Source organism: Pithys albifrons, chromosome Z (genome assembly GCF_047495875.1).
Source record: "Pithys albifrons albifrons isolate INPA30051 chromosome Z, PitAlb_v1, whole genome shotgun sequence".
In the NCBI taxonomy this organism is placed as follows: domain Eukaryota; kingdom Metazoa; phylum Chordata; class Aves; order Passeriformes; family Thamnophilidae; genus Pithys; species Pithys albifrons.
The window spans coordinates 40804667-40815579 of record NC_092497.1 but is presented as its reverse complement, the minus strand read 5'-3'; positions in this window follow the sequence as shown (position 1 = coordinate 40815579).

Here is a 10913-nt window from a genome sequence, read left to right as displayed (position 1 = left end):
TTTGAAGAGGCAAGCATGGGATAAATATCCTCCAGTCCACTATCAGGAGATGCAAACCAGAGCATCCTTCTTTTTTTGATCTCAGAAAGCATGGTAAAGTGCTAAGGCTGATGAAACACTTGCAAGAAAATAAAGGTTTTCACCAAAATGCCTTTTTATTAGAGACATTTCTTTTCATTGAAACAGTTGACATAGGAAAAAAGGAGCTGTTTTTCACATAAAATACAACCTGGTTATTGAACATTTATCAAAAATATTATTGTTTTCTAAACTGTGTTTTTTATTGAAGCTGGATCATACCATATGGATGAACTTGGGAAGATACAGAAGGACAAATTAAAGCAAATACCACTGTACTCACTCCCACACAGAAGACTAAATTGAGATTTCAGTGTCTCACAGGCAGTCACAGCAAGTTCTCCCTCTCCAATAGTGGGACTAAGGGGGACAGAGGAGAAAAAAAAAAAGAAGAAAGTTGAAGAAAACACTACACACATCACAAATATTACCCTCAGTAAATAATGCTGAAATATTGTTCTTACTCATCATATCTGTTGGTACGAATGACAGAGTTAAAAAATAAGTTCTGTTGACGTAATGGGACCAGCAGTGTTACAAAAAAAAAAAGGGTTGTCATCCCCAGCTAGAAAAATAAATGGTTGTTAAGGACATCTGTGAAAAATCACTGAAGGGACTGAGGTCATATATATGTCACGATAGCAAGACATGGTGAGAATAGGTTTGCAGAACTGTAATTGACCTTCAGAGGTATTAATATTGTTGTTGCCACTGACAGAGAGCAGAACTGGTATATACTTGTGCTGGTTTAAAGGTGAACCAGCAGGGGAAATGAACTCACCACGAGAGAGATTATAAGTCAGACCTAAAATTTAATAATAATATTACAATAGCAACACTGACACACAAGGGAAATTGCTTTCAACTCACAAAACCCCAGCAGTATAACCCAGTGTCCTGGAGCACAAACCCAAGGGGGTTTGTTTGCCCTTGTGCTGAGACCCCTGTGGTTCCCCCAAGTCCAGAGCAAAAGGAAAAGAAAAACCTGTTGGTGCAGGCGAGGGCTGTGGTCTGGGCGAGAGCGGGGATCTCCTCCTGTCAAGGTCCTGCTGCTGCTCTGGATCCGACGAGAGGTTTCCGAGGTCTTCTTACCCACCCCTTATGTACCCTCAGGGAGCTCTCAGTCCCTCCCCCTGGGCGGGGACTCACACAATGGGTGATTAACTCTGGGAGCCAGGGGGTGTTGAGCTGTTGATGGCCCATTAGCAGCTCCGCCCCCCTCAGGCTGGGTGTGAAGTGATAATGGCTCCCTGGGCAGCTGCTGCTAATGGCCCATTGACCGTGGGGAATGAATAGAGGGGGTAGAATACACAGCTTTGATCACCCCCACACAGGGTTAGCTGGTCCCTCCTGCTGAGCTAGGACATTATCCACCCCTTATTCTACTCCATCTAGTCATTCCCAAATTAATCCCCTTTTTACCTATACATATATATACACATATATAAAATGAAACATTACAAACTCTTCTCGCTCAAAATTAGGTCCCCTTGTGGTACACATCGTGTTTCTCCATCTTTTTGCATTACCCACCAAGTGCAACCAGGTCCTTGAGCAAAGACAATCCCTCAGATGGGCTTGCCTTTGTTTGAGGTGGGACTCACCCAAACAGTCTTTCCTAACATACCTCTCATATGGACCACAGGGACTTTATCTCCATCTACAGTATTCAAGAGTTCTGATTGGGCAGGGCCAGCTCGATTGATGGAGCCCCGGGTGTTGACCAACCAGGTGGCCTTTGCCAAATGCATCTCCCAGTGTTTGAAAGTTCCCCCACCCAATGCCTTCAAGGTTGTTTTAAGCAGTCCATTACATCGCTCAACTTTCCCGGCAGCTGGAGCATGGTAGGGGATATGATACACCCATTCAATGCCGTGCTCTCTGGCCCAGGTGTCTATGAGGCTGTTCTTGAAGTGGGTGCCGTTGTCAGACTCTATTCTCTCTGGGGTGCCGTGTCTCCACAGGACTTGTTTCTCAAGGCCCAGGATGGTATTCCGGGCAGTGGCGTGAGATACGGGGTATGTCTCCAGCCATCCAGTGGTTGCCTCTACCATGGTCAGCACGTAGCGCTTGCCTTGGCGTGTTTGGGGAAGTGTGATGTAGTCAACTTGCCAGGCTTCCCCATACCTGTATTTCGACCACCGTCCACCATACCATAGAGGCTTCACCCGCTTGGCCTGCTTGATGGCAGCACATGTGTCACAGTCATGGATAACCTGTGAGACACTGTCCATGGTTAGATCCACCCCTCGGTCACGAGCCCATCTGTATGTTGCATCTCTGCCCTGATGACCAGAGGCATCATGGGCCCATCGGGCTAGAAACAATTCACCTTTATGCTGCCAATCCAGATCTACCTGAGAGACTTCAATCCTGGCAGCTCGATCCACCTGCTCGTTGTTACGATGCTCCTCATTAGCCCGGCTCTTGGGTACATGAGCATCTACGTGACGGACCTTCACACTCAGCTTCTCTACCCGGGCAGCGATGTCCTGCCACATCTCAGCCACCCAGATGGGTTTCCCTTTGCGCTGCCAGCCGGCCTTTCTCCAGCGCTCCAGCCATCCCCACAGAGCATTGGCCACCATCCACGAGTCAGTGTAAAGGTAGAGTCTTGGCCACTTCTCTCGTTTGGCGATATCCAAAGCCAGTTGAACAGCTTTCAGCTCTGCAACCTGACTTGATCCACCCTGTCCTTCAGTCGCTTCTGCAACTCGACGTGTAGGACTCCATACAGCTGCTTTCCATTTCCGGCTTATCCCTACAATGCGGCAAGAGCCATCTGTGAAGACAGCATATCGCTTCTCCTCTTCTGGTAGCTGGTTATATGGTGGGGCCTCCTCAGCTCGTGTCACCTGCTCCTCTTCTTCTTCAGAGGACAATCCGAAACTCTCACCTTCCGGCCAGTTAGTGATGATTTCCAAAATCCCAGGGCGATTAGGATTCCCTATCCGGGTTCGCTGCGTGATCAGAGCGATCCACTTACTCCATGTGGCATCAGTGGCGTGATGGGTAGAAGGAGCTTTTCCTTTGAACATCCAGCCCAACACTGGTAGTCGGGGTGCCAGGATGAGCTGTGCCTCAGTGCCAATCACTTCTGAGGCGGCTCGAACTCCTTCATAAGCTGCCAGGATCTCTTTCTCCGTTGGGGTGTAGCTGGCCTCAGATCCTTTGTATCCCCGACTCCAGAATCCCAGCGGTCGTCCTCGAGTCTCCTCAGGTACTTTCTGCCAGAGGCTCCAGGATGGGCCATTCTCCCCGGCTGCAGTGTAGAGCACATTCTTCACATCCTGTCCTGTCCTGACTGGCCCAAGGGCTACTGCATGGGTAATCTCCTGTTTAATCTGCTCAAAGGCTTGTTGTTGTTCAGGGCCCCACTGGAAATCATTTTTCTTCCGTGTCACAAGGTAGAGAGGGCTTACAATCTGACTGTACTCAGGGATATGCATCCTCCAAAAGCCCACGGCACCTAGGAAAGCCTGAGTTTCCTTCTTGCTGGTCGGTGGGGACATAGCTGCTATTTTGTTGATCACCTCTGTTGGAATCTGACGACGCCCGTCTTGCCACTTCACTCCTAGGAACTGAATTTCCTGAGCGGGTCCCTTGACCTTACTTCGTTTAATGGCAAAACCAGCTCTTAGGAGAATCTGGATTATCTTCTTTCCTTTCTCAAAAACCTCCCCTGCTGTGTTCCCCCATACAATGATGTCATCGATGTACTGTAGATGTTCTGGAGCCTCACCCTTTTCCAGTGCAGTCTGGATCAGTCCATGGCAAATGGTGGGACTGTGTTTCCACCCCTGGGGCAGTCGATTCCAGGTGTACTGCACCCCCTTCCAGGTGAAAGCGAACTGTGGCCTGCACTCTGCTGCCAACGGAATGGAGAAAAAGGCATTGGCAATGTCGATGGTGGCATACCACTTGGCTGTCTTGGACTCCAGCTCATACTGAAGCTCCAGCATGTCCGGCACAGCGGCACTCAGGGGGGGTGTGACCTCATTGAGGCCACGGTAATCCACCGTCAGCCTCCACTCTCCACTGGACTTTCGTACTGGCCATATGGGGCTACTAAAGGGTGAGTGAGTCTTGCTGACCACCCCTTGGCTCTCCAGTTCACGAATCATCTTGTGTATGGGGGTCACAGAGTCTCGGTCAGTGCGGTATTGCCGACGGTGCACTGTGGCTGTGGCCAGCGGTACCAATTGTTCTTCAACTTTCAGCAGTCCCACAGCAGAAGGGTCCTCTGAGAGGCCAGGCAAGGTGCTCAGCTGTCTGATTTCCTCTGTCTCCACAGCAGCTATGCCAAAGGCCCAACGCAGTCCCTTTGGGTCTTTGAAATATCCATTCCTCAGGTAGTCTATGCCAAGGATACACGGGGCTTCTGGACCAGTCACAATGGGGTGTCTATGCCATTCCTTTCCAGTCAAGCTGACTTCAGCTTCCAGTACAGTCAGCTGTTGGGATCCCCCTGTCACCCCAGAAATAGAGATGGATTCTGCCCCGACGTATCCTGATGGCATCAATGTGCATTGTGCACCAGTGTCCACTAAAGCTTTGTATTTCTGTGGGTCTGATGAGCCAGGCCACCGAATCCACACAGTCCAATAAACCCGATTGTCCCTCTCCTCTACCTGGCTAGAGGCAGGGCCCCCCTAGTTCTGGTCATGGTATTCACTGCGCTCTCCCTGTGAATATGACCGGGAGGTTCCTTCAAGAGGATCGGGCATAACATCATCATTCTTATACTGTCTGGAGCCTTGCCCACGAGAGACCGGAGCAGCCTTCAACCTTGAAGAATTCCCTGTGTTAGTTGTGCCTCTTTGCAATTCACGTACCCGAGCTGCTAAGGAAGAGGTGGGTTTCCCATCCCACTTCCTCGTATCTTCTCCATGCTCATGGAGGTAAAACCACAGATTGCCGCGTGGAGTGTACCCTTTCTCCTTAGCTGGAAGACGCCTGCTTCTGATGGCAGAGACTCTCGTTTGTTCTGGAGAGATATGGAAGAGTCCTTCCTTAATCTTCTCTTCCAGTTCAGCCAGTTTTGTTTCCACAGCTGAGACATGAGCTCGTAATGGAGCAGTGACAGTGTCTTCATAAATCCTGAGTTTGCTGACCAGTGCACCCACCTTGTCTTCTCCCTCTCTCCACTGCAATGTTGCAAGGTAGCGAGAATACATTTCTGGCCCAAGTCGTGCAAATTTTAACCACATCTGGGATGTGCACTGGACACCATCTGGACTTTTAGGGAATCTCTCATCCTCTGAAAAGATTATCTCCAGTACGGCTAATTCCCTTAAGCACCGGATACCTTGTTCCATCGTGTTCCACTGTCCTTGCTGTACGTGGAGGTCCTCCTTACAAAGATATCTCTCCCTCACGTTTGACAACAGTCGCCGCCAGAGGCTGAGAGTTTCCTGTCTCTTTCCAATGCCCTGATCAATGACAACATCTCGAGAAAGGGATCCCAGCTGCCTTGCCTCACTCCCATCTAGAATTGTGTCATTGGCTGCAGCATCCCAGATTCGAAGTAGCCAGGTCAAGATGGACTCATTTGCCTGTCGTGTGAACTCTCTCCGGAACTCACGCAGCTCTCCCAGGGATAGGGACCGGGTGATTATTTCTGGCTCCATTTCTTCTGCTTGAGATGAAGGTCCTGACTCTTCCTCGTCATGCGCTATACGAACTGATTTGGTCTTTGATTTTCTTTTCTGGACAGGGGCAACTGCTATCGGTTTCTGTTGTCCTTCTGGCTCCTCCATGGTTTGTGTGGACATGGTGCTGGTTGATGTATCTCTCTTCCTCTCTGGCTCAGTCATGGTCTGGGTGGACATGGCGCTAGTTGATGTATCTCTCTTCCTCTCTGGCTCAGTCATGGTTTGGGTGGACATGGTGCTAGTTGATGTATCTCTCTTCCTCTCTGGCTCAGTCATGGTCTGGGTGGACATGGCGCTAGTTGATGTATCTCTCTTCCTCTCTGGCTCAGTCGTGGTCTGGGTGGACATGGTGCCTGTGGATTTGCTCCTTTTCTCCTCCTCCTGATGATGCTGTACCACACCAAGCAGTGTGCGGTAGGCAGTGGCCAGGGCCCAGCAGGTTGCTGTGAGCTGCACATCTCTGGGACTACCAGAGCATCTTCCTTTCACATAGCTTAGCATTTTGGCAGGGTCCTGCAGTTGTTCCGGGGTGAATTTCCAGATCATTTGAGGAGAGAAGGTCTCCAAATACTGGCCCATATCTTCCCACTTCCCGTGCCACTCAACATCATCCGCTCCCAGGGCAGGCCTCCAGCAAGTCTCCTTAGAGAGCCCAGTTCTGACCCTAAACATGGTGTATACAGTACAGAGGAGACAAAGCAACACTAACAGCAAGATTATGCTGTCCCTAACATCAAAAGGAAGCTCAATATTTTCAATGATTGTTGTAGCAGAGGTGAAAAGGTGGAAGTAACCATCTCCGCCTGTTTTCCCCACAGTCTGGGTGCTATTTTTAATGAGACCCCAGAGGTAACAACCCAAACCAGGACAGGCACACCAGACTGAATATACATTCACAATGAAATTCATTGCTTCTGATGTTATGACAACATAAACATAGTATATTAATAAAGCAATTTTGATCCTTCTCCCTGGTATTAAAGAGAGCATCAAAACAGGCACATGGTTCCCCATGTCTCGAAATATGAACAGGCCCAGATACAGCATCCACATGAATACATCAAGCAACATGGTAGTCAGGGAGTTTCTGTACCCAAATACACAAAATGAAATTGTAATTCTGACTTCTCTCTCGTGCCCCACGTTGGGCGCCAAAAGATGTGCTGGTTTGAAGGTGAACCAGCAAGGGAAAATGAACTCACCACGAGAGAGATTATAAGTCAGAGCTAAAATTTAATGATAATATTACTATAACAACACTGACACACAAGGGAAATTGCTTTCAACTCACAAAACCCCAGCAGTATAACCCAGTGTCCTGGGGCACAAACCCAAGGGGGTTTGTTTGCCCTTGTGCTGAGACCCCTGTGGTTCCCCCAAGTCCAGAGCAAAAGGAAAAGAAAAACCTGTTGGTGCAGGCGAGGGCTGTGGTCTGGGCGAGAGCGGTGATCTCCTGCTGTCGAGGTCCTGCTGCTACTCTGGATCCGACGAGAAGGTTCCCGAGGTCTTCTTACCCACCACTTATGTACCCTCAGGGAGCACTCAGTCCCTCCCCCTGGGCGGGGACTCACACAATGGGTGATTAACTCTGGGAGCCAGGGGGTGTTGAGCTGTTGATGGCCCATTAGCAGCTCCGCCCCCTCAGGCTGGGTGTGAAGGAGATAATGGCTCCCTGGGCAGCTGCTGCTAATGGCCCATTGTCCTTGGGGAATGAATAGAGGGGGTGGAATACACAGGTTTGATCACCACCACACAGGGTTAGCTGGTCCCTCCAGCTGAACTAGGACAGTGGGCATGGTGCTGGTTGATGTGTCTCTTCTCTCTGACTCAGCCATGGTTTGGGTGGACATGGTGCTGGTTGATGTACCTCTCTTCCTCTCTGGCTCAGTCATGGTCTGGGTGGACATGCTGCTGGTTGATGTATCTCTCTTCCTCTCTGGCTCAGCCGTGGTTTGGGTGGACATGGTGCCTGTGGATTTGCTCCTTTTCTCCTCCTCCTGATGATGCTGTACCACACCAAGCAGTGTGCGGTAGGCAGTGGCCAGGGCCCAGCAGGTTGCTGTGAGCTGCACATCTCTGGGACTACCAGAGCATCTTCCTTTCACATAGCTTAGCATTTTGGCAGGGTCCTGCAGTTGTTCTGGGGTGAATTTCCAGATCATTTGAGGAGAGAAGGTCTCCAAATACTGGCCCATATCTTCCCACTTCCCGTGCCACTCAACATCATCCACTCCCAGGGCAGGCCTCCAGCAAGTCTCCTTAGAAAGCCCAGTTCTGACCCTAAACATGGTGTATACAGTACAGAGGAGACAAAGCAACACTAACAGCACTAACAGTAGGATTATACTGTCCCTAACATCAAAAGGAAGCTCAATATTTTCAATGATTGTTGTAGCAGAGGTGAAAAGGTGGAAGTAACCATCTCCGCCTGTTTTCCCCACAGTCTGGGTGCTATTTTTAATGAGACCCCAGAGGTAACAACCCAAACCAGGACAGGCACACCAGACTGAATATACATTCACAATGAAATTCATTGCTTCTGATGTTATGACAACATAAACATAGTATATTAATAAAGCAATTTTGATCCTTCTCCCTGGTATTAAAGAGAGCATCAAAACAGGCACATGGTTCCCCATGTGTCGAAATATGAACAGGCCCAGATACAGCATCCACATGAATACATCAAGCAACATGGTAGTCAGGGAGTTTCTGTATCCAAATACACAAAATGAAATTGTAATTCTGACTTCTCTCTCATGGCCCCACGTTGGGCGCCAAAAGATGTGCTGGTTTAAAGGTGAACCAGCAGGGGAAATGAACTCACCACGAGAGAGATTATAAGTCAGACCTAAAATTTAATAATAATATTACAATAGCAACACTGACACACAAGGGAAATTGCTTTCAACTCACAAAACCCCAGCAGTATAACCCAGTGTCCTGGGGCACAAACCCAAGGGGGTTTGTTTGCCCTTGTGCTGAGACCCCTGTGGTTCCCCCAAGTCCAGAGCAAAAGGAAAAGAAAAACCTGTTGGTGCAGGCGAGGGCTGTGGTCTGGGCGAGAGCGGGGATCTCCTCCTGTCAAGGTCCTGCTGCTGCTCTGGATCCGATGAGAGGTTTCCGAGGTCTTCTTACCCACCCCTTATGTACCCTCAGGGAGCTCTCAGTCCCTCCCCCTGGGCGGGGACTCACACAATGGGTGATTAACTCTGGGAGCCAGGGGGTGTTGAGCTGTTGATGGCCCATTAGCAGCTCCGCCCCCCTCAGGCTGGGTGTGAAGGTGATAATGGCTCCCTGGGCAGCTGCTGCTAATGGCCCATTGACCGTGGGGAATGAATAGAGGGGGTAGAATACACAGCTTTGATCACCCCCACACAGGGTTAGCTGGTCCCTCCTGCTGAACTAGGACAATACTTTTTACCAGAATACTGTCCAATAACACCCCAGAATCTTTCAAATTTTGATTTTAAATCAGGAAAGAATGAAAATATTTATTTTGTCTGTTTGAAATATATTTCAACTTTAAAAGTAAGGAAAGGGGGATTTCGTGCTTAAAAATGAATGCTTTTCACAATTTTGTTACATCTGAAAAATTTTCATCTTTTTGCTTTCTTTGCATTCTTCCATATTCTTGCCTCTATTTACTTCTTCCCACAGAAGAGGGGGACCAGAAGAATAAGAGGCTTTTGGAAGAAGTTGATGCTCTTATGTTCTCTTATTTTGCTTCTTCAAAGTGCAAAATGATAGAGAAGTAGAAATAACCTTAGTTTTGAAAAATCAAAAGTAAAAATGAGGAAAATGGATTTTGCATCTTTTGAAAAGCTAAAGTGGAACAGAAATTAGTTGAAAATTAAATTAAGCAGACCTTTTTGTCTAAAATATCTGATAGAAAAATTTAATTTTAATTTAATTTTAATTTCAAAAAGGAACATCTATTGTGACCTGTTTTCTTGAGAAACATCTTTAATTTTCAGTCTGTCAGAAGAAAAGTGGCAACCTTTGACTGCCCGAACTGTCAGAATTAAAGTCAATTCTATAGCAGTAGTGTAGTTGATGCAGAAATCATTACTGACGTTAATAATGGAGGACCATTTCTGTAGACTCATTTTTGAAAAAAGAGGCCAGGTACAGTCCTTTGCTCATGGTGCAGTGATGCCCCTCATTCTTATGCACAATGTGTTTAAATACTGCTTCTTCTGGATCAGCTGACTATTAAAAAAAAAGGGACATTCAATGGCAGGCTTGAACATTTTCATTTTTTGGTCTTGCCAAAATGAGCTGCTTGTCCACTAGCCCTGGCCTTCAAATTTTTGCTCCAGAACCCTTGCTACAGCTCATTATCCCACAACTCCTTGTTGATCCCAACTAGTGCACAGTTAGACTTTACTGTACTCACTGGAATGACAAAACCATTAAGTCAAAAGCTTATCTCATTCATGAAACATAATTTTAATTTCACTTTTTACTGAAGCTTTTATGTCCCACACTGGTTATTGGACACCCCCCCAAAAAAAGGTATGCAGGAAGGACCTCTCTTCCTTACTGGCTGAAACTACTATAGGCTACATTTTTTTGTTTGGATGGTTTGGTTTGGTTTGTTGTTTTTGATTGCTTTTGTTTAATCGAGGTTTATTTTTCTGAATGCTTGTAACACTCCAGCCCTGCAGCCCTGGGCTGTTTGCTCATGGGCTCTCCTAAGAATAATATTTATATATAGGGTTCTTCAATACCTTAAGAAAACATCCAGAAAATAAGCTGTGGGCTTGTTTCTGAGAAGTTTCTTTATTAATTTAGGGAAGAAAATAAGGGAATTTGGCCACAGTTCAAAGGGGCACTACACAAGCTAAACAAAATACTACACCACAATACCAGCTCAGCACATATTAATCAACAACATCCAAGGCAATAATCAACCAATTCACCACAGTTAAGCCAAATCCAATCCCTCCAGCTCAGAGCCACCCAAAGCATCAAGGAAAGGAGTAAAGAAAAAGAAAAAGGGAGCAAGAAGAGAGAGAAGGAGAAAGAGGGAGAGCTATCTGCCTCTGAGACTTTGTGAAAGAACAGCTTCTCACACATCCAGATGGCAGAGCTGTGACACATGGCACCCCAAACCCTCTGGTTTTATCTGCTCTGGTCTCTATGGCCAAACCCTCCCCATGGACCTCTGACCCCCTG